At 39.4% G+C, this 20,237-nt stretch overlaps 1 protein-coding gene across 4 annotated transcripts in view; it reads right to left on the bottom strand.

Annotated features, from left to right (window-relative positions):
* LNX1 (ligand of numb-protein X 1) overlaps positions 1-20,237 on the bottom strand; it is a 185,320-nt gene that overhangs the window by 142,431 nt on the left and 22,652 nt on the right. For 2 of the 4 annotated variants that reach the window (XM_043906755.1, XM_043906757.1), the window contains exon 2: positions 288-383. The exons of the other annotated variants lie outside the window; for them this stretch is intronic. The gene's annotated coding sequence lies outside the window, so the exon portion shown is untranslated. The remainder of the gene's footprint in view (positions 1-287; positions 384-20,237) is intronic. 4 annotated transcript variants of the gene reach the window in all.

Raw genomic sequence — 20,237 nt, 5'->3', positions numbered from 1 at the left:
CCCTGGGTTTCCAGGTGGAGTTAGTGGTAAAGAATCTGCCTTCCAACGCAGGAGATGCAAGGTATGTGTGTTTGATCCCTGGGTTGGGAAGATCCCTTGGAGAAGGGAATGACAGCCCACTCCAGTGTTCTAGCCTGGAGAATCCCCATGGACAGAAGAGCCTGGCGGGCTACAGTCCATGGGGTTGCAAAGAGTCGGACACGACTGAGCACTACTACTATACGACTATATACCCCCTGAAACACATACTGTCTCTAGCTCGGAGTCTGCCCTGGCCCTCTGCTTACCTTTGGAAATGGCCCCTGTTGGTAAGCTGTTTTCAATGATTGGATTTGACAGTGGTGGAGTAGAAGGTAGGAGAAAGCCTTCCTCATGGTTCAGGTCTATGGAAGGAAGATAAGAAAGATCAGACTTCTCATAAGAAAGGAATAAAGCCTAAGGCTGCAGAGGAATATCTTTAAAATGCTAGAAGGGGAAAATTGTCAATCCCAAATTCTATAGCAAATATGAAGGGAAATTGAGACTTTTTTCCAGAAAAGCAAAGACCTAGATCATTTATTACTAACAGACATGAACTACAAGAAATTTTAAAGGGATTTCTTTAGGCAAAAGGAATATGATATGAGACAAAACCTTGGACTTACACAAAAAATGAAGGACACTGGAAATTTTAAGAATGAACTGACAACAGAACTCAGTACACTTAATGTCATTTTGGGAACACACCTGTAATCCAATCTGATTATACAGGCTACTTAATTTGCCTGAACTGCTCTGAAGGAAATCCAGCATTATAAAGTATAAGGAGAGTGGTTATTTATGTATGATTTGGTAGAAAAGGCAACTTAATTAAGGAAGAATGAGACTGAGACTAAGTTTATTAAAGGCAAAGAAATTTTAAATTGTGCATCAAATGTAAAAAATAAGTAATAGAGATAAGAAAAAATTCAAGGAAGTAAAATGAGCATCGAAAATCTAAAGAAGAAAAAAGGATTGCATTTTAAAATCTATCACTTTAATAATTTGAAATTTAAAATAGAACCAGAATGATGTTTTTATAAGGCCTTCCCTCATAGCTCAGTAGGTAAAGAATCTGCCTGCAATGCAGGAGACCCTGGTTTGATTCCTGGGTCGGGAAGATCCCTTGGAGAAGGGATAGGTTACCCACTCCTGTATTCTGGCCTGGAGAATTCCATGGACAGTCCACGGGGTGACAAAGAGTCAGACATGACTGAATCACTTTCACTTTCACTTACAATGTTTTGATACAGAGCCATCCTTAGAAACAGCAAAAGCTTAAATAAACCCAATATATCTCTTTGGACTGTATTGGGCAATTCCGTAGAAAAGAAGAAATAAGGACATATATGAACTGACATATATGAATGTTTTTTGTTTACAAAATTAATTATATAGCATTTGGTATGTGCTAATTTCTATTCTAAGTACTTAAATATATTAAATAATTTAATTCTCTCAAAGACCCTATGAGGTAGATACCATTATTATTTATATCTTACAAACACAATCAAGGTCATACGGTAAGTTTGAGATTGAAAGCAGACATTCCCCATATTCTTTGCTTTTAGTCTATGTGCCATACTGCTTCCACACATAATAACTGGAGAATACCCTACATTTCAAATATAGATAATTTTTATTACTTTTTATATGTCTATAGAACATTTATAAAGCCTGATCGTATATCTGGCTACAAAAAAAGCTTCAGAAATTCAAAAAATAAAGATTTTATAGGTCACATTATCTGACCCTAATTCAGCTAGTAAGAAAAAAATTATCAAAAGATGACCAAAAATTGTCTTCTTGAAAATGAAGAAATAGTTAGAAAACAATTGACTTGAAGAAATCAAAAGGGAAATTACTGACCTTCTTTCACTAGGAAGGTCTTTTGACTGTACAGTTTTTCTACTCTAATTTCACAGAGCTGTAGAAATTTTACAGTCAAAAGGCCTTCCTTGTGAAAGAATAAAGATGAGAAGTAAATAAAATAAGTCTACATTCTAAGAAATTAGAAAAATAACAATAAAGAATGATTAATAAAGGTAAAATCTTAATAGAAAGGAGAAAAGTAATAAAGTATATAAATAAATTTAAAATCTTATTATATTAAAATTCTATCCACTTGATAATCTAATTTTTTAAAAGAAAAAAAGCAAAATTATAAAAGATCAGAAAGTAGAAAGATCAAATATTAAAATGACCAAGAGTATTAAAAGAGAATATAATTTAAAACTTAATGGCAACAAATTTGAAAACTGGAGAAAACACTAGGAAAGAAGAGGAAAAATGATCTATTTTTGCAGATGATACGATTGTAAACTTAGAAAACCCAAAGGAATCTGGTAAAAATCTCCTGGATTTAAGAAGAGAATTTTGTAAAGTAGACGGATCCAAAAATATGCAAAAAACAAAAATCATTAACTTTTCTCTATTCTAGTAATAAAATAGAAATGGAAAAAAACATTCAAAATCAACCCCTCTGGAATACTTAGAAATAGATACAACAAAAAAAGGAAATAACAAAATCATACTAAAATATGTATGTAAAAGGAGAAATGGACAGACATGCCATATTTTTGGATAAGACTCAATGCCATAAAAATATTCCCTCAAATTGTGTATGTATTTCACTAAAACTCACAGCAAGGTAGGTATTTTGGTTTGTTAGGCTTTGGCAATTAAATAAGATGATTATATCATTTCTAGAAAAAAATGAAATACTGAAGAAAAGGTAAGTAATTTTAGAAAACTAAACATGGGGCAGAGACTTCCTCACCAGTTATTAGAACTCTCTAGAAAGCCATTGTATTCAGATAAGTACCTTATTTGATTCCAATTTTATTGTGTATCTAAAGGTACAAATACATGAGTAAAATACACCACTAAAAATATAAAGGTAAAGCAAAGCTCTTGCAAGAAAAATCTAGATTATATGTACTATATTGTGCAGAAAACTTTCCTGATCAAAACTGAGAAGTCAAATGCTATGAGAGAAAATGTAGGCATATTTAACTCTAAAATTATAACTTTAAGGCAAAGCTATTGTAAAAATATCATTGACCACAGTAGGCTTGCAGAAATACATATTGTGTAGATAGTATATTTCATTTTTATAATATACAAATATTTATTGTAATTTGACAAGACCAAGAGAACAAAAAAGTAGGAAAATGGGCAAAGCATATGAATGGGCAATTCGTTGAAAAGCAAATCCAATGGCTAAGAATTATAGAAAATGTTCAAGTTCACCCAAAGCGAGGGAAATGCAAATTAAGATGAGATATCATTTTACACCTACCAGATTTTCTAAAATTTAAAAGATCTGAAGCACTTCTTCCTGGCAGGGTTGTAGGAAAGGGATCACTTTCATGGTCAGAATGAGAAATGCTATAGCCTCTTGGGGAAGCAGTACCGCAATACCTACTAAAATTTAAAATACACATACTTTTCAGGCCAGCAATCTTCTTCCTGGGAAACACTCCAATAGATGTAGTTGCTAGAACCTAAATGTTTTTTTGGAAGGGGAGGATTGTTTTAGTTCTTTTTTGCAAATTATCTCTGAAAGCTACAATGTTTCTGGCAATAGGAGAGTATTTGAATAAACTATAGGGGAGCCCTGTGTTCGAACAACATGGCTATCAAAAAGAATGACAGAGTTCTGCTAGTTGACAGGAAGTTTCAGAAAGTATTGTTGACTGAGTAAAGCACAATGCAGGAAAAAGAAGGGTAATATTTTTCTGTTTTTGTCAAACAATGATCAGAAAGTGCATGTGTGTGTAGGCATACATTTTTATATGACTATACAGTCATCAGTAAATATAGGAAAGATACATATTAGATTATTAATATCAGTTATCTGTGTAGGTGGGTATGTTGGGAATTGATATATACGTGTGTAAGGGAAGAGGAGGCGCCAAGTCTATAAAAAGGAAAACAAGCAAAAAGACCACCCACACAGCCACACACCTATGTTTAAACTGATCTCATATAGCATTTGTGAAAATACATGAATGTGTATTGTTCAAACATAAAGACCTCACCCAGCCAGTTTGAAGGATTCTGTCTCCCTGATAACTTCTTCCTTCCCAGGAACACTGTTTGTTGCATTTGTACACCTGCACCAACACATTCCCCAGGAAAGAATTTCTGCTTCTGGGATTTCCATTCTTAATCCAAAGACTTAAGAAATGCAACCCACTCTAGTATTCTTGGCTGGAAAATCCCATGGACAAAGGAGCCTGGTGGGCTACAGTCCATAGCGTCACAGAGTCAGACATGACTGAGTGACTAACAGCGCCCTCTCGGCATAGTGTCTCACCTGAGAAACAGCACTCAGAAAGGCTCCAACATCCTTCTGGAAACGCGCATCCTTTGGGGTCTCTACCTCTGTTGCTTTTTGTCTATACTTCCTTCTGTGAAATGACTTCTAGGTTAACCTTTGTAACTAAAGCAAATGACACAATTTGGGGACCCTTCTCTAGGAGTGTCGGGCCATGGTTCTCTCCCCACAACAGAGAAGCAGAAGGTGAAGGTACTGGAAAATGCCCAGTTGCTCTTTAGATCATAAGTCCAAGAACTTTAAAGTTGTCTAAATTATGAACTTCTTCAGCATCAAATGTGAGGTAAAATACCAGAAGCCAAGAAAATGAACTGGAGCTACTATTAGTCAGCCTATGCTGCTGACTGCCCCCTGGGTGTGTACAGAGTGTTTACTAGTTTTACATTCCGTGCTCACATCTGTCTGCCTCCCTCCGCCTCCTCGTGGTGGAGCAATTTCCTTCACTTCAAAGGAAGCTCCAGGTGCAAGGAGGACCCCAGGCCCCGCCTCCGAGTCTGGCTCCTCTTCTTAATGAAACATGTCCTCTCTTCATCTTATCCCAAGCTGACTTCTGGAGCTATTCCTCAATGCATTCATCCGCTTTTGAACTCTGAGAGTGAGAAAGAAGTGTAGTTTTCTTTTTCCCTCAAGTCATTGACCCTAACTTTGTCGTGACATTTCAAATGGATGAACTGCAGAAACAGGAGGAATAATTTACACATGCCACTAAAGAGAACATGACGCAAGTTAAAGAGAGGTGAATGGGCTGTGGGAGATTAGTCTTAGGCCTTTAACTTTTGGGGTGGTTTGTTATGCAGAAGTAATTAACTGATGCTGTGTCAACCCTTTGCAATATGATATGCTTCTCCCAGTGAGAATTAGGGACCATGTCCCCACCCCGTGAATCAACCTGCTCGGGCCTCGGAATGTTGTGGGAGTTCCAGAGCCTAGGCCCTGAGAGACTTGGCAACTTCCACCCTTACCCGCTGGGACCCTGAGATGGCCATGCTGTTAAGACGCTCAGGCAAGTCTCCTGGGGAACGAGAGGCCTTTGGAAGAGAGCAGAGGCTCTCACCAATGGCAGCATCACCTCCCCGATGTGGTCAGGCCGTCTCGGACCTGGCAGCTGAAGGCAGGCTCGTGCGTGATCTCAGGCAAAATCCACAGTGGAAGAGCTCAGCCAACTCCCAGAATTAAGAGAAATAATAAAGGGTTGTGGGTTTAGTCACTGAGTTTGAAGCAGTTTATCATAACAGCAATAATGATGAAGATAGAGGCTTGGATGTTTTAACTGAGTATCTTTTCTTTCTCTTTTCTAGTGTTCTGTGTATAATGGGGCTCCTTTTAAATATTTTTCCTTAGAAATCTTGGAAAATACATTCTCTTCATGGGTACAAATAATTCCTAAATACCATGCATTTAAAAGTTCCTTAGAGACAGAAGATTCTAAAGGCAGGCAGTACATCTTATGTGTCTGCTCTTCAGTATCCCATACCCAGAACAGCACCATGTGACCCACGGATGGTCAGCATATGTTGACCAAATTAAGTATCTCGTGAGACACCTGTTGCTTTCATCTCATTTTCTTAGTGTTTGCATGTGTCACTGAAGAAATGGTGACTTGTGGTTGGCTTGGCTTACCTGGACAGCCCTGCAGATGACCCCTTGCTGCTTCACTTTTCCACATAGAAAGTTCTCACAGTTGCCAGTGGGGAAGAAGTGAGCCTGTCTCCACTTGGTGGGGAACTGATGTCCTTGGACAAGAGTGTTCTGACTATGGGCTTCCCTGGGAGCTTAGCTGGTAAAGAATCTGCCTGCAATGCAGGAGACCCAGGTTCAGTCCCTGGTTGGGGAAGATCCCTTGCAGAAGGAAATGGCAGCCCACTCCAGCATTCTTGCCTGGGAAATCCTGTGGATAGAGGAGCCTGGTGGGCTATGATCCATGGGGTCACAAAGGCTTGGACCTGACTCTGACCATAGTTACTGGTGGCAGGAGCAGCAGCTAGAGTTTATTGGCACTTATCAATATATTAGTCATCACACTATCACTTTACATAAATTAGCTAATTGAGTTAATTAGTTCATTATTATTTCCATAAGGCAGCTGAGGCACAGATGGACTAATTTATCTGCTCAGGCTAGCCCAGTTACATGGTAAAGTCTTAGCTTTCCTGCTTTTAGCAAACATTCTGGCTTTTTGTAGCTAAAATGGTTATAGCAGAAAGGTTTAAACTAAAGAATATTGAACATAGTCATTTATAAAAGTTATCTAACAAGAAATCACCTATAAATGACAATCCCCAAAGTTTTAACTATCACTGTACTTCTCACTAGTCAAGAACAAGTATTACTGACAGTATTACTGCAGTTGTACAGAGAAAGTTTTAAAACATGTAAACTAATACAAAAAATAGCATTATATGAGAACTTGGCTTTAAAGGTATTTACACTATTTTGAAGTGACCAGACTTATAAAGTGAAATGACCAGAGAATGAGACAAGACACAATTTTAAAAAGAGCAAAGCATTTCTGAGACCTCACCTCTTGCAGGGAAGAATCTGAGCCATATTTCAAAGCTCCCTGTTTCCTCGAAGCAAAACCACAGAGTTCATGTTTGGATGTTACAGCACTGAAAGATGGCTCAATAGGCCAGACTAACCTGTGTTAGCAACTAGAATAATCTCCAGGAAAGAAAATTTACTTTGGGATTTAAGATGATCAAAACTGATTACTTTTCAAGAGGCTTAGAAACCCAAAGCTGTAAACACAGCTGGGGAAATACTTGAATCTGGGTCCGTAAAAACTCCAGTGAATAATCCATCCTTCTGCCTCATGACGTGGACACTGCACCACACACATGAACCTATGGGGAAGCAGTAAATATTTTTATACAACCTTGTTTGTGAAGAGAGGAGGAAAATGTATAGAGACATGCCCACCCACATCTTTGATGTGTGTAAAGTAAATATCTTTCTTGTTTTATTGAAGTAAAGGCTAAAGGATTACATTCAGCCCAGCAAGTAAATTGTAGCACAGGAATATTATAACCAAACTTATAAAAATTGGATTTATCTTCTCAAAATTTAGAGTGCCAATAGGATTATTTTTATTGGATGAAAAATCACTGTTTTACTATTTTTTGACCAAAAGTTAATAGAACTGGGGCCAGTTTTCTCTATACAGGATAATTTAGACCTTTCCGTTCCCAGGAGGATAAACATCTATTAGTATATATTAACAATGAATATCTCTGGTAGTAGGATTAGGAGTGTTGACTATTTACTTCTCTTTGCTTTTTGTTGTTTTTGAAATTTTTCAAAAAAGCATATATTATTATTTTCAAAAGTGCATATATGAGCATTTTTTATAATAAAAAATTATAATTTTTAAAAGCAATCAACCTACTTAACTTACTGATAGACAGTCCTGCAATATTTAAATAATTTGCCCTTAAGTACTTTGCCTACCAAATAAATCCTTGTCTTCAGTTTATTTAAAAACAATTTTCCCTTCCCAAAGAATTCTTATGATCAATTTTCACTGATATCTAGAAATTTATATCCAGGCTAAGAAAACTTTGACACAGAACTTGAGCCTTGAAAAAAAGTTAACTGTGAAGAGGAAAGAAATTATGCCTTAAAAATTTCTTTTTCAGATGACTTGCTGTGTAGTTCATTAGCAAGAGACACAAAAAGTACTTTCTCAAATAATAACGGTCCAGAACCTTGCTCTTTGAGATAACAAGGCTCTGTTTTTGCAGGTGGCCTTCTACTCAAAGAACAAAAACTGGAAGCATCCATTGAATTGCCCTGTTTACATGTGTTGAGTCATGCCGATGGAACAGAGCTAATCAAGTCCTGGGTACAAAGCCCTTTATGTCAAGGAAAAGGAACAGCTTCAGATACACTAACCCCAGATGCAAACACTTTCGTGTGTCTCGACAAAGCCTCGAAGCCAGTGAGGAGGACCTCGGAGGCAGATCAGGCCAATCGAAGGCTCTTGTGAGCCACAAATGAGAGCCACCTACAGAATTTTAGATTTTCTAGTGGTCACATTTTAGAAAGTAAAAACAAACAGGTAAGTTGATTTTACCATTATATTTTAACTAAATGTACGTAAAATAGAATCCTTTCAATTTTTAAAATGTACTTTCATTTGCAGTGTGCATTTCACACTTAGGGCACAGCTCCCTTTGGACTAGCCACATTTCAAGAGTTCAAGAGCCACATGTAACCAATGGCTACCTTATGGGACAGTGCCACTCTATGATAAAAATGTTTTTCTCACCAAGTAGGATTATAGCGTCTTAAATAATTTTTTATGTTGAGATATAATTCACACACTGAAATTCATCCTTTTAAGCATACAATCCAACGCTCTTTATTATTATCACAAGATTGTTTGTTACCACTCTTTATCACCTCTAATTCCAGAACATTTTCATCATTCCCCAGAGAAATTCCATACCATTATCAGTCACTCCCCATTCCCCTTTTTTCCCAGCCCCAACAGAGCATTCTATCTCCATGGACTTGCCTCTTTTGGACATTTTATATAAATGGACCCATTTATACAGTATATGTGGCCTCTTGTATCAGACTTCTTTCACTTAGCATGTTATCAAGCTTTATCCATGTTGTAGCATGTATCAGAACTTCGCTCCTTTTTAAGGTTGAATGCTCTTCCTTTGTATGGATATATACCACATTTTCTTTAACTACATATTCATCAATTGATGGGACTTTGGGTTCTTTCCACATTTTAGCTACTATGAACAATACTAATATGAACATGTAAAAGTTTTTGTGAGATCATATGTTTTCAATTCTACCTAGGAATGGAATTTCTGGGTCAAATCCTAACACTGTGTTAAACAATTTAAGGAACAGCCAAACTGTTTTCCAAAGTGTTTGAACCATTTTACATTCCCACTAGCAGTGTATGAAGGTTCCAATTTCATCAATGTGTATTATCCACTTTCTTATTATAGGGCTTCCCGGGTAGCTCAGACAGTAAAGAATCTACCTGCAATGCGGGAGACCCAGTTTGATCCCAGCATCAGGAAGATGCCCTGGAGAAGGGGATGGCTACACACTCCAGTATTCTTGCCTGGAGAATTCCATGGACAGAGGAGCCTGATGAGCCACAGTCCATAGGTTGCGAAGAGTCAGACATGACTGAGAGACTAATATTTTCACTTTTTTTTGTTATAGCCATCATGATGAGTGTGAAATTTAACAAATGTGGGGTTAGCTAATGTTTTACAGATTAAAAATTTGAAAACTGTGCTTACAAAAATGCAACAGGGGCTATTGTATTTCTACAGATTTCAAAGAAGAGGGGTAAAACTCACATTTGCCAAGTTTACTTGTAAACTGAGAGTGTTAGTCACTAAGTCATGTCCGACTCTTTGTGACCCATGGACTGTAACCCACCAGGCTTCTCTGGTGTCATTGCTTCTAGCAATGACAATTAATATTATCTGTGATTCCTGAGTGTGTGTGTGTGTGTGTATATATATATATATATAAGCTCAATGAATCATCACATTGGCACATTGGCCCTAGGGGGTAGGTGCTAGAATTACCATCTTCATTTTATGGATGAGTACGTTGAAGCCTGAAGATGTTAACTAACTGCTCAAGATTCCACGGCTTAGGGTCCATGCTTTTAAGGCAGTAATTTGCTTTATTTCATTTGTTAGTACTACTTGGTAGGAAGTAATCCATGATCTCCTCTAGACCAGTGGTTCTCAAAATGTGGTCCCCAGACCAGCTGTGTCTGCATCACGTGTGTGTATGTTAGAAGTACAAACTCTTGGGCTCTAGTCCAGAATTACTGCATCACGAACTCTGAGGGTGGGATCCAGCAATTTCTGTCTTAACAAGCCTTCTGTCATTTTGATGCATGTGAATATTTGAAAACCACTGATCTAGAGCAAGAATGTCATAGGATCACAGTTTATAGATAAACCCCTATGAGTCAGATACAGTGGCAGGAGTTCGATGATTTCTATCTGAGCCTTCAATACTGAAAAGGACATCACTGTCCTTCCAGGGTTTAGAATCAAGTGAATTTGATAGAAGGGTAGCTCAGTGTTACCTTATGGTGCAGCTGGTTCTAAATTAACGTATGCACATGATGCTCCTCCCGGGGAAGAATGAGAAAGCTTCCTGGAGGAAATGCCTTATTGAGCTTCCAATAAACTTAGAAAGCCAACATCAGTTTTAGGTTATTCAAGTATTTTGGTTACTCCTGATACTTTCAGGAGAGAACCCAAATTCTATAGCCTGACTTTTAAAACACTTTACTAACCAGCTCCTACGTCTGTTCCCACCTCATCTCTCCTATTGCCCCTGCTACTCAAAGGGGCCCACAGAGCATACTGACATTGCCTGAGAACTCCTTAGCAATGCAGAGTTTCAGAGCTCATTCCTGACTACAGAATCAGAATCTGCATTTGAGCAAGAACTCAGGTGATTTGCATGTATAATAAAGTTTCAAAAGTACAGCTCTAGCTAGAGGGAAGGACCAAGCCATTCTCCTAAACTGTTCAATTATATCCTGCGTAATGCCCTCTGTCCGGACTATCCTTTCGTCCTTTGGCTCCTCTGACCCTCAGAGAAATCGGACATCCTTTCATGACAGCACCAGACTGCAGTTGTTTATTTATCTGTTTGTCTTTAGTACTGGACTGAGAGTTTCTCAAGGTCAGGGAGCTTTCTATTTTTCTCTGTAATTTGCAGAGATTCAGGCCATACTGGCCTCATTGGACATAGTGGGTGCAGGACAGAAAGGGCAACAGGGGACTGGGGAGTGGCCAGGGGTTAATCCAATTCCTACTTTTGAAAAGATCACATTATGAGTTCTCATTCTATTTTGACTTCCCAGATCCCACCTCAAAAGACAGGCCGTGACATGACAGGAAACGAACACGGGGTTAAGAGCTGGGTTCTGAATACAATACTGCTCTGGGGTGAATCACTGTGATCCTTTCCTTTCCTCGTCTCTGGCTCTGTCCCTTCATTAATAAGTGAGGGAGTTGGACTCAGAAACCCCCTCAGTCTTCACCCACCCCACCATAGTTTGCTTTAAACACTTAAGTTTTAATATTTCTGAGATATTAATGCCATCTAATGCAAGTGACTTTGGGAAATTCAGGTTTTATTTAAACAGGCCTCTGGAGGATAATCAGTTTTCAAAATCTCTTTCATAGGTGAGTTACACTAAGTTATATGCTTTCCCTATTTCCCCAGACGTTTTCTTAAATCACGGCTTATTGTATTTTTAGTTTTTCATGAAAAGGAATCTGTTGAATGGAACCTGCTTCAGAAAGACCTAGGCGTATTGTAAGCCAGGAAGAGTGGATTTTGATCAAGAAAGTTGGCATTTGCAATAAACCCAACTTTGTTCTGAGTGACTAAGTTCCTTAAAAAACCGGCTAACGCCTCAACGAGTGTGTTGATTAGAAAATAGTGACAATTTTCAAAACACTAGCCTTGCATGTTAATGGCCCGGTGTCGCGGGAGGGAACAGAGAGGCACTGTTGGCGCACACTGGGCTGTTCTCACACGCGGAGACCATCAACCTGGCCGGCCTGGGGAGACTGGGGCTCCCCTTGTTTCTCCACCGCTCCACCACCCCAGGGCTGGCAATGCACCATTATCTCTCATTCTGACATCTGAAGAGAGAGCCTGAATGCCAGGAAGGAAGTTTTCCAAATCGGTATAAAAACAAAATCCTCTTATTACAACAGGATACAGTAAAGAAAACAGAGAAGGATGCTCATGAGAAGGAAAAGGTTTAAAAGTGTAAATGAAAAATTTCTGAGAAAACCAAATACCTCTAGCACAGCACAGTTTCTTGCATTTGCTGGGAAAAAAACAGCATTGCTAGAGAAATGAGTGGCTGAGTAGAGCTGTCCCATATGTTGCCAGAAAGATTCCTCACCCTTGTCTATGTTATAGGACTTTAAAAATCTAATTTAACTGGAAATCAGCAGCATTTTCTTTCACAATTTCATTTCTCTTAGAAGTAAACTATTATTCTTTGGGAGGGGAGTTTTCATGAGTTTTGGCTAGAAGTGAATATGGTTGTACAATAAAGGTGGAAAGAGCTTGTCCTTTCATTAGCCAGAGATTAAGGGACATGGTGTATGGTGGTATTTAGTCTTAAAAAGCTTTAATAACTTATCCAAACTAGGGCTGAAAGAGATTTCAAAATGGTGTGCAGAGTCACATTCTAGACAGAGCACCTGAGGCTTCATTCATCGTATGGTGAGAATATGTCCAGGTCTGCCACTGTGAATGCTTGACTTAAATAGCGCTAACTTCATCTCCATTGCACCAGAGGATGGAAGGGGAAGAGGTCTGACTCCATAGAACATGAATAAAATATCATTTCAACCCACTGAAGTCTCAACTGAAGTAACACGGATGTGTTTCATTTCTGCTAGAGCTATAGAGAATGTATAATTGTCCAGAGATGTATATGTGGTCCTCCTTAGAGTCCTCACATACACAGTCCGATGAGGTAGGCCTACTTCGTTCCCATTTTGTAGACAAGTGAACTGAAGCCCTGTGGCGTTATGACATTCCCATGGTTGCTCAGCTAATGAGTAGCAAAGCCAGAATCTAAACCCAGGTCTGTTTGCACCTGGAGTACAAGTTCTACATTTTGAACCTCTTTCATAATAGTTTAAATGACAGTCTTGCATTGAAAGGTCTATCTGTAGATAGTTACTCATCAAATGAATATAGATTTTCCTGATTTCCCAGTTACTTGAGTAACCTATGCTCTTAAAGCTGCCCTCTCCCCTTCCCTCTGAGAACTGGGCTCTCCTATTGTCCTTTTCTTGAGGAACCTTCAGGCTCATCTTTCTACTGGCTGTCCCCTCTCGACATGCTCATATTCCAGTTACCCTTATGCTGAATAATTCTTGACTCTTCTGTAGCTTTTAATAATTATCCTAGTTCTGTCCTTTCCTCAACAAGTAAGCTCTTTGGCTTCGACTTCATGGTCCTCACAAGCCACCCCCCAGCTCTGCTGAAGTGCATCCTCATAGGCACTCATGACCTTCAACCACCGAACCTGAAGACCTTCCCTGGCTGTCCTTCACCTTGACCTTTCTGCAGCATCTGGCCCCACAGACCGTCCACTGCCTGGAATCCTGCCTGTGCACATTAGACACACAAAAATTTATTAAATGATTGGTTAAAAATATATTCAAAGATTTAAAAAATTCTTTTTTTTAATTTATTTTTTAATTTAAATTATTTATTTTACTTTACAACATTGTATTGGTTTTGCCATACATTTACTTGAATCTGCCATGGGTGTACATGTATATGGCTGATTCATATCAATGTATGACAAAACCCACTGAAATGTTGTGAAGTAATTAGCCTCCAACTAATAAAAAAAAAAAATTCTTAAATACAATGTCCATATGGTTAAAGATCAGAAAAAAAATGTTTTTATACATAAACATCCTTCTATATTTTTAAATAATTCATAAGAAAATGATTCTAGTTAAGGAAACTGCCCAACATTTCAGCAACAGCCCTCTTTCATAGGGTAAGGAATAAATTCAATTGTTTTTAAAAAAGATTTATATGTTTTTGGTTAATACTTTTTAAATTATTGGTACGTAATATATAAAAATTTAACACAAAATGGATTATTAGCGTGGTGACTATAGTTAACAATACTGTACAGTATATTTGACAATTCTTAATAGAGTACATCATAAAAGTTCTTATTACAAGAAAAATATTTTTGTAATTATGTGTGGTGATCGATATTAATTAAACCTAATGGTAGTCATTTTGTAATATGTGTAAATCATTATGTGATACATCTAAAATGAATACAATGTTATATGTCAGTGACATTTCAAGTTTTAAAAAGGATCATTGGTTTAAATGCCAGAGTGAAAATTAAAACTCTTAGAAGAAAATATAAAAGTCAATCTTTATGATTTGAAGATTGAATTAAGTAATGATTTCTTAGAAATAATGCATAAGAAAAAACAACAAAAGAAGAAATAAATTGGTCTTCATCAAAATTAAACATTTCTGTGTTCCAAAGGACACCATCAAGAAAACGAAAAAAGAACGTATAGAATGTGAGAAAATATTTGCAAATCATATATAAGATAAGGAACTTGTCTTCAGAATATATTAATATAAGGAACTCTCCAGGTTTGCCTCAATTTCTGTGCTTGAGCAATAAAATAGAAACAATTTTTAAAAGAATGTATAAAGAATCCTTACAACTCAACAACAAAAAGACAAGCAGGCCAGTTGAAAAGTGGGCAAATGACTTCTCTTAAATGACTTAAATAGACATTTGTCTTGACCATACAAATGGTCAATAAGTACATGAAAAGATGTTCAACATCACAAATTATTGGGGAAATACAAATCAAAATCACGAGATAACACTTCATACCCACTGAAGTGAAGTGAAGTGAAGTCGCTCAGTCATGTCCGACTCTTTGCGACCCCTAGGGTATCTAAAATAAAAAAGAATGGACAAATATTGGCCTACAAGGAGATATCACTTCCTTTCCATCAGATTGGTTATTATTTAAACAAAAGAAAGAAAGAAAGAAAATAAAAAGTCTGGCTAGTATGTGGAGAAATCCTAACACTTGTTCATTATTGATGAGAATGTGAAATTGTACAGCTACTGTGGAAAACAGTATGGTAGTTCCTCAAAAAAAATTAAACATTGAACTACCACATGATTCAGAAATTCCACTTTTGGATATACATCCAAAAGAATTTAAACCAGGGACTCAGATATTTCCACACTCATGTTTGCTGCTGCTGCTGCTAAGTCGCTTCAGTCGTGTCTGACTCTGTGTGACCCCATAGACGGCAGCCCACCAGCCTCCCATCCCTGGGATTCTCCAGGCAAGAACTCTGGAGTGGGTTGCCATTTCCTTCTCCAATGCATGAAAGTGAAAAGTGAAAGTGAAGTCGCTCAGTCGTGTCCGACTCTTAGCGACCCCATGGACTGCAGCCTACCAGGCTCCTCCGTCCATGGGATTTTCCAGGCAAGAGTACTGGAGTGGGTTGCCATTGCCTTCTCCAACACCCATGTTTAGAGAAGCATTATTCAGAACAGCAAAAGGGTTGAAGCAATTCAAGTTCCATCAATGGATGAATGGATAAAGAAAATGTATATACATACAATGAAATATTAATCAACCTTAAAAAGGAAAGAAATGACTTATGCTATGACATAGATAAACCTTGAAGACATAATGCTGCATGCAACAGGCCAGTCATAAAGGCCAAATACTGTATGATTTTACTTATATAAGGTACCCAGAGTAGTCAAATTCATAGACACAGAATGTAAAATGGTGGTTGCAAGGGGCTTAAGGAGAGGGGAATGGAAAGTTACAGTTTAATGGGTACAGATTTTCAGGTTGTGTAGATGAGAAAGTTCTGGAGATTGATGGTGGAGATTGTTATACAAGAAGTGAATGTATTTAATGCCACACTACACCTTAAACTTGCAAAAACAAAACAAAACCAACCAAGCAAAAAAAAAACATTGGCAGGGATATAGAGAAATTGGAAGCCTCAGACACTGCTGAATTTGTAAAATAGTGCAGCCACTTTTGAGTTCTGTAGTTCCTCAAAATGTTAAACAGAGATAACATATTATCCAGCAATTCCACTTCTATATAATATATATCCCTAAGAACATTTAAAATACATATCCATATAAAATATGTACACAAATGTTCATAGCAGCAACTGGTGAATGGGTACACAGAATAGGGTATATCCATACGTGTGCTCACTCAGTCATGTCCAGGTCTTTGCGACCCCATGGACGATAGCCTGGCAGGCTTCTCTGTCCGTGGGATTCTTCTGGCAGGAATACTGGCATGGGGTCCATTTCCTCCTTCAGGATATCTTCCGGACCCAGGGATCAAACCTGCGTCTCTTATGTCTCCTGCATTGGCAGGTGGATTCTTTAGCACTAGCACCACCTGGGAAGCCCTGCTATGCATACAATAGAATATTATTCACTAATAAAAAGGGATGAAGCGCTGATACATGCTACAGCGCAGATGAATCTTGAAAACATTACAGTAAGTGACAGAAGCTTGACTCAGAACAGATATCATGTGATTCACTGAAAAGAAACGTCCAGAATAAGCAAGTCCGCAGAGATAGAAAATAGATCAGAAGTTTCTAGGGACTGAGCAGAGCAGGGGGTGGAGAGGCACTGTGACGGGGTCTAGATTTCATTTCCGGGTGATGCAGATGTTCTGAAATGTGATAGTGTTGATGGTTGCACAACCCTGTAAATGCATTGTGCACTTTAAAAGAGTGAATTCTGTGGTATGTGAATTATAACACAATAAAGCTTTTTTAAAAGGAAAAAAGTAGGGATTGGCTACCTGCAAGTTAGTGTTCATTTTCTCATTCATTCATTTACCAAATTCTTGTGGAACATTCTTTGAAGAAGGGACTGTGTTAGGAGCTAGGCATAGCAGCATTTTGAAAAAGATTCGTGGCAAGCAGGCTGGACGGGCACCCAGAGCCACATGCAGAGCTGGAAACATTGGGAGTTAGCTGATACAGAGCATCACGCCGCTGCTGGTCAACAGTCACTTCTAGATACTCTTTTCACCCTAAAAGACAGAGCAAGAAGGGAAACAAGCTCTTCTCTAGCCTTTTTGTGATCCCCCAAAATAAAAAGCTCCAGGGTTTCTCAGGGGGTTCAGAAAAGAGCTTTATAATCATAAAACTGAAGACTCGAGTATTAATTTTACCTTTGAAACCTCATAAAAAGCACGCCATAGGCCCATCTTTGCCGAGAGTCTGAAATGGACGTGAAGGTGGGAATACGGCAAGAGACCCGGAGGACTGGGCTTCGTTCCTCACATGCTACAGACAAACCACAGCGTGTGATGAGGGCCGGGGATCTGAGGCCAGCTTGCTTGTACAGGAGTGGCCCGTGGGGCCCCCTGCTCCAACATGGCTCCCCCTGGTCCCCCCGACCTCGTTTGTCCCCGGTACCTAATGGGGCTGGCTGTTTCACAGGGCAGTTCAAGCTGGTGCCCAGACTCTGTCTCCTAGGCCAGTTATGTCTTCAGGGAGGAGGAAAACTTAGCTGGTGTAATGAGACTCTCCTAGATGGCATGAAGAGGACTTGGTTTAGAGTCATTAATTACCTATGGGCTGCCCCATCCTCTCAACTCTCTTATCACGGTCCTTGAAGGTACAATGTGGTCCTCAGAATGTATTCATCGCTCTTCCCAGTACTCATTAACATTTATAAGGAAAAGCCGAATCAAGGTGTGTTAAACTGATTCTAACAGAGTTGAGCAATCTTGTTGAAAGCTTAATTTGTTTCCAAATAACTTGGGTTGACACACATCTCTTCCATGAGAATTCCTACCGATGGCAAGTTTTTATCTTGAAAGGGACTCACTTGCGAACAACTCATTCCAAAAAATAGCGATTTCTTTTTAACTTGGAATTGGTTTTCCTTTGACTCCAATAAAATGAAATAATCCCAGACTAGAGTCTCACAACCTAAAGAAAATTTAAATATTAAAGAAATCCAATAATTGTTGAGTATATGGAAACAAAGTAGTTGGTGGCTCTTTTTTAAATGTGGTAAAGGGTCAAGCGGTCTTGAGTTAGCACACCTCTGGAAGACAGATACCATAATCTGCTCAAATGTATGCTGCTCTGAGCAACATGGATGGACTTGGAGGGCATTAGGCTAAGTGAAATAAGCCAGAGAAACACAAATACTGCATGATATCACTTATTTGTGGAATCTAAAAACTACAACCAAAACTGGTGAATACAACAAAAAGGAAGCAGAGTCACAGATACAGAGAACAAACTAGTAGCTGCCAAGAGGACTGGAGGGCAGTAGATGGTAGAGCAGTTGGAGGTACAAACTATTGCGCGTGTAATAGGCTCAAGGGTATATTGTACAACAAAGGGAATACAGCCGATACCTTACAATTTACAAACGGAAAGTAACCTTTAAAAGTGTATAATCTTTTTAAATTTAAGAAATTTAAAAAACTTTAAAATTAAAATTTATTTTTAAAACAGTAATACTCTGAGCTGACCTCGAGCCTATTAAAGCCTCCACTGCCGTTGCTGGCCCTCTGAAGCATCCAGACGTGGTTTTAAGGAGCCCGCACCTTCCTTATTAGCCAGTCCTCTTTGCATTTCCCATGGGAGGATTCCAGGGGGGTGCCCAATGGGAGTGTTCAGCTCTGAATCAAGTGGACCTGGGATTTACCTAATTCCAACTTCACAAGTCTCTGAGGGAAACTGCATTTAGGAAGCAACTAAAAGAGAAGATCGTGGGTGTTGGTTCACAGCGCTCCAACCTGAAGGCATTTTTCTTTAGCACCTTTTCTCATTTTCAAGTGGGAGTGAAAATTAAATTCACTGGGAACAGAATCATCTCCAGGATTTTCATTAGGGAAAGTGTGGAGGCAGCCATTTGGTTGTGAGGATGGGGCAGGTAGAGACTTCTTGAAGCTGAGTGCATGTGGCAGGCGCACAGGTTTTGAGTGCTTCTGTGGGCTGATGAGGGGCTACTTGAGATGGGCAGGGCAGGGAATCCCCCATCCCCACGCCTCCAGCCATTCCTCAGCGTATCCACAAACACAAGACTGGAAGCTGCCCCTACATGGTGGGGGCGGGGGGGGCAGAATGATGGCTACAAAGTTCTTGCCACCAAGAAACAGACCAGTATCACACCATCCAGCAAAGGGGCAGGGTTTCAGTGCTAAGAACTCTCTCTAGCTCTTTCTGACCTGCGTTGACCCATCCTTTCAAATGTGGCCAAGGCAATGCCTGGTGGCTCAGGCTGTAAAGAATCTGCCAGCAATGCAGAAGAGTCGGGTTCGATCCCTGGGTCAGGAAGATCCCCTGGAGAAGGTAATGGCTACCCATTCCAGTACTCTTGACTGGAAAATCCCATGGACAGAGGAGCCTGGAGGACTACAGTCCATGGGGGTCATAAAGAGTTGGATGTGACTGAGCAACTAACAATTTTTTTCAAGGCAATGCCAAAGTGTGGCTTTACTCCTGGACCTGGAAAAAAGGAGTGTGCCTTCCAAATGGCTCATCTGTACACAGGCTGCAGTCCAGTTCAAGGGTGCTCTGAACCAAAGGCAAAGCCGTTTGTAACAGAACTGAACCAGAGGGCAGGGACAGGCTCAGACCTGGGGGGTGGAAACAACACACCCACTCCTGAAATCTGCTCAGTCTTTGGGGGTGATCAGGGTGGTGGTGGTAAGTCTGTGCCTCTTTCCAGCAGATCTCAGTGGGACAACCCTGAGACCAACACCCCTGGCTTGGCGGGAGCCTTTTGTTTTATGTGACACAGAAGCTATGGTCTGATTTTTTTTTAATGAATGATACAATATTGCACAAAGTTGGGGCTGGGAAGAACCTCTCCATGTATCCACAAAAGAGCATAAATAAATGTTTTTCGCTAGTCAAGGCTATGGTTTTTCCAGTGGTCATGTATGGATGTGAGAGTTGGACAGTGAAGAAAGCTGAGCGCTGAAGAATTGATACTTTTGAACTGTGGTGTTGGAGAAGACTCTTGAGAGTCCCTTGGACTGCAAGGAGATCCAACCAGTCCATCCTAAAGGAGATCGGTCCTAGGTGTTCATTGGAAGGACTGATGCTGAAGCTGAAACTCCAGTAGTTTGGCCACCTGATGAGAAGAGTTGACTCACTGGAAAAGACCCTGATGCTGGGAGGGATTGAGGACAGGAGGAGAAGGGGACGACAGAGGATGAGGTGGCTGGATGGCATCACCGACTCAACGGACATGGGTTTGGGTGGATGCCGGGAGTTGGTGATGGACAGGGAGGCCTGG

Source organism: Cervus elaphus, chromosome 6 (genome assembly GCF_910594005.1).
Source record: "Cervus elaphus chromosome 6, mCerEla1.1, whole genome shotgun sequence".
Taxonomy (NCBI): domain Eukaryota; kingdom Metazoa; phylum Chordata; class Mammalia; order Artiodactyla; family Cervidae; genus Cervus; species Cervus elaphus.
Note: the sequence above shows the minus strand (reverse complement) of the source record. Positions and strands in the feature narration are given on the sequence as shown.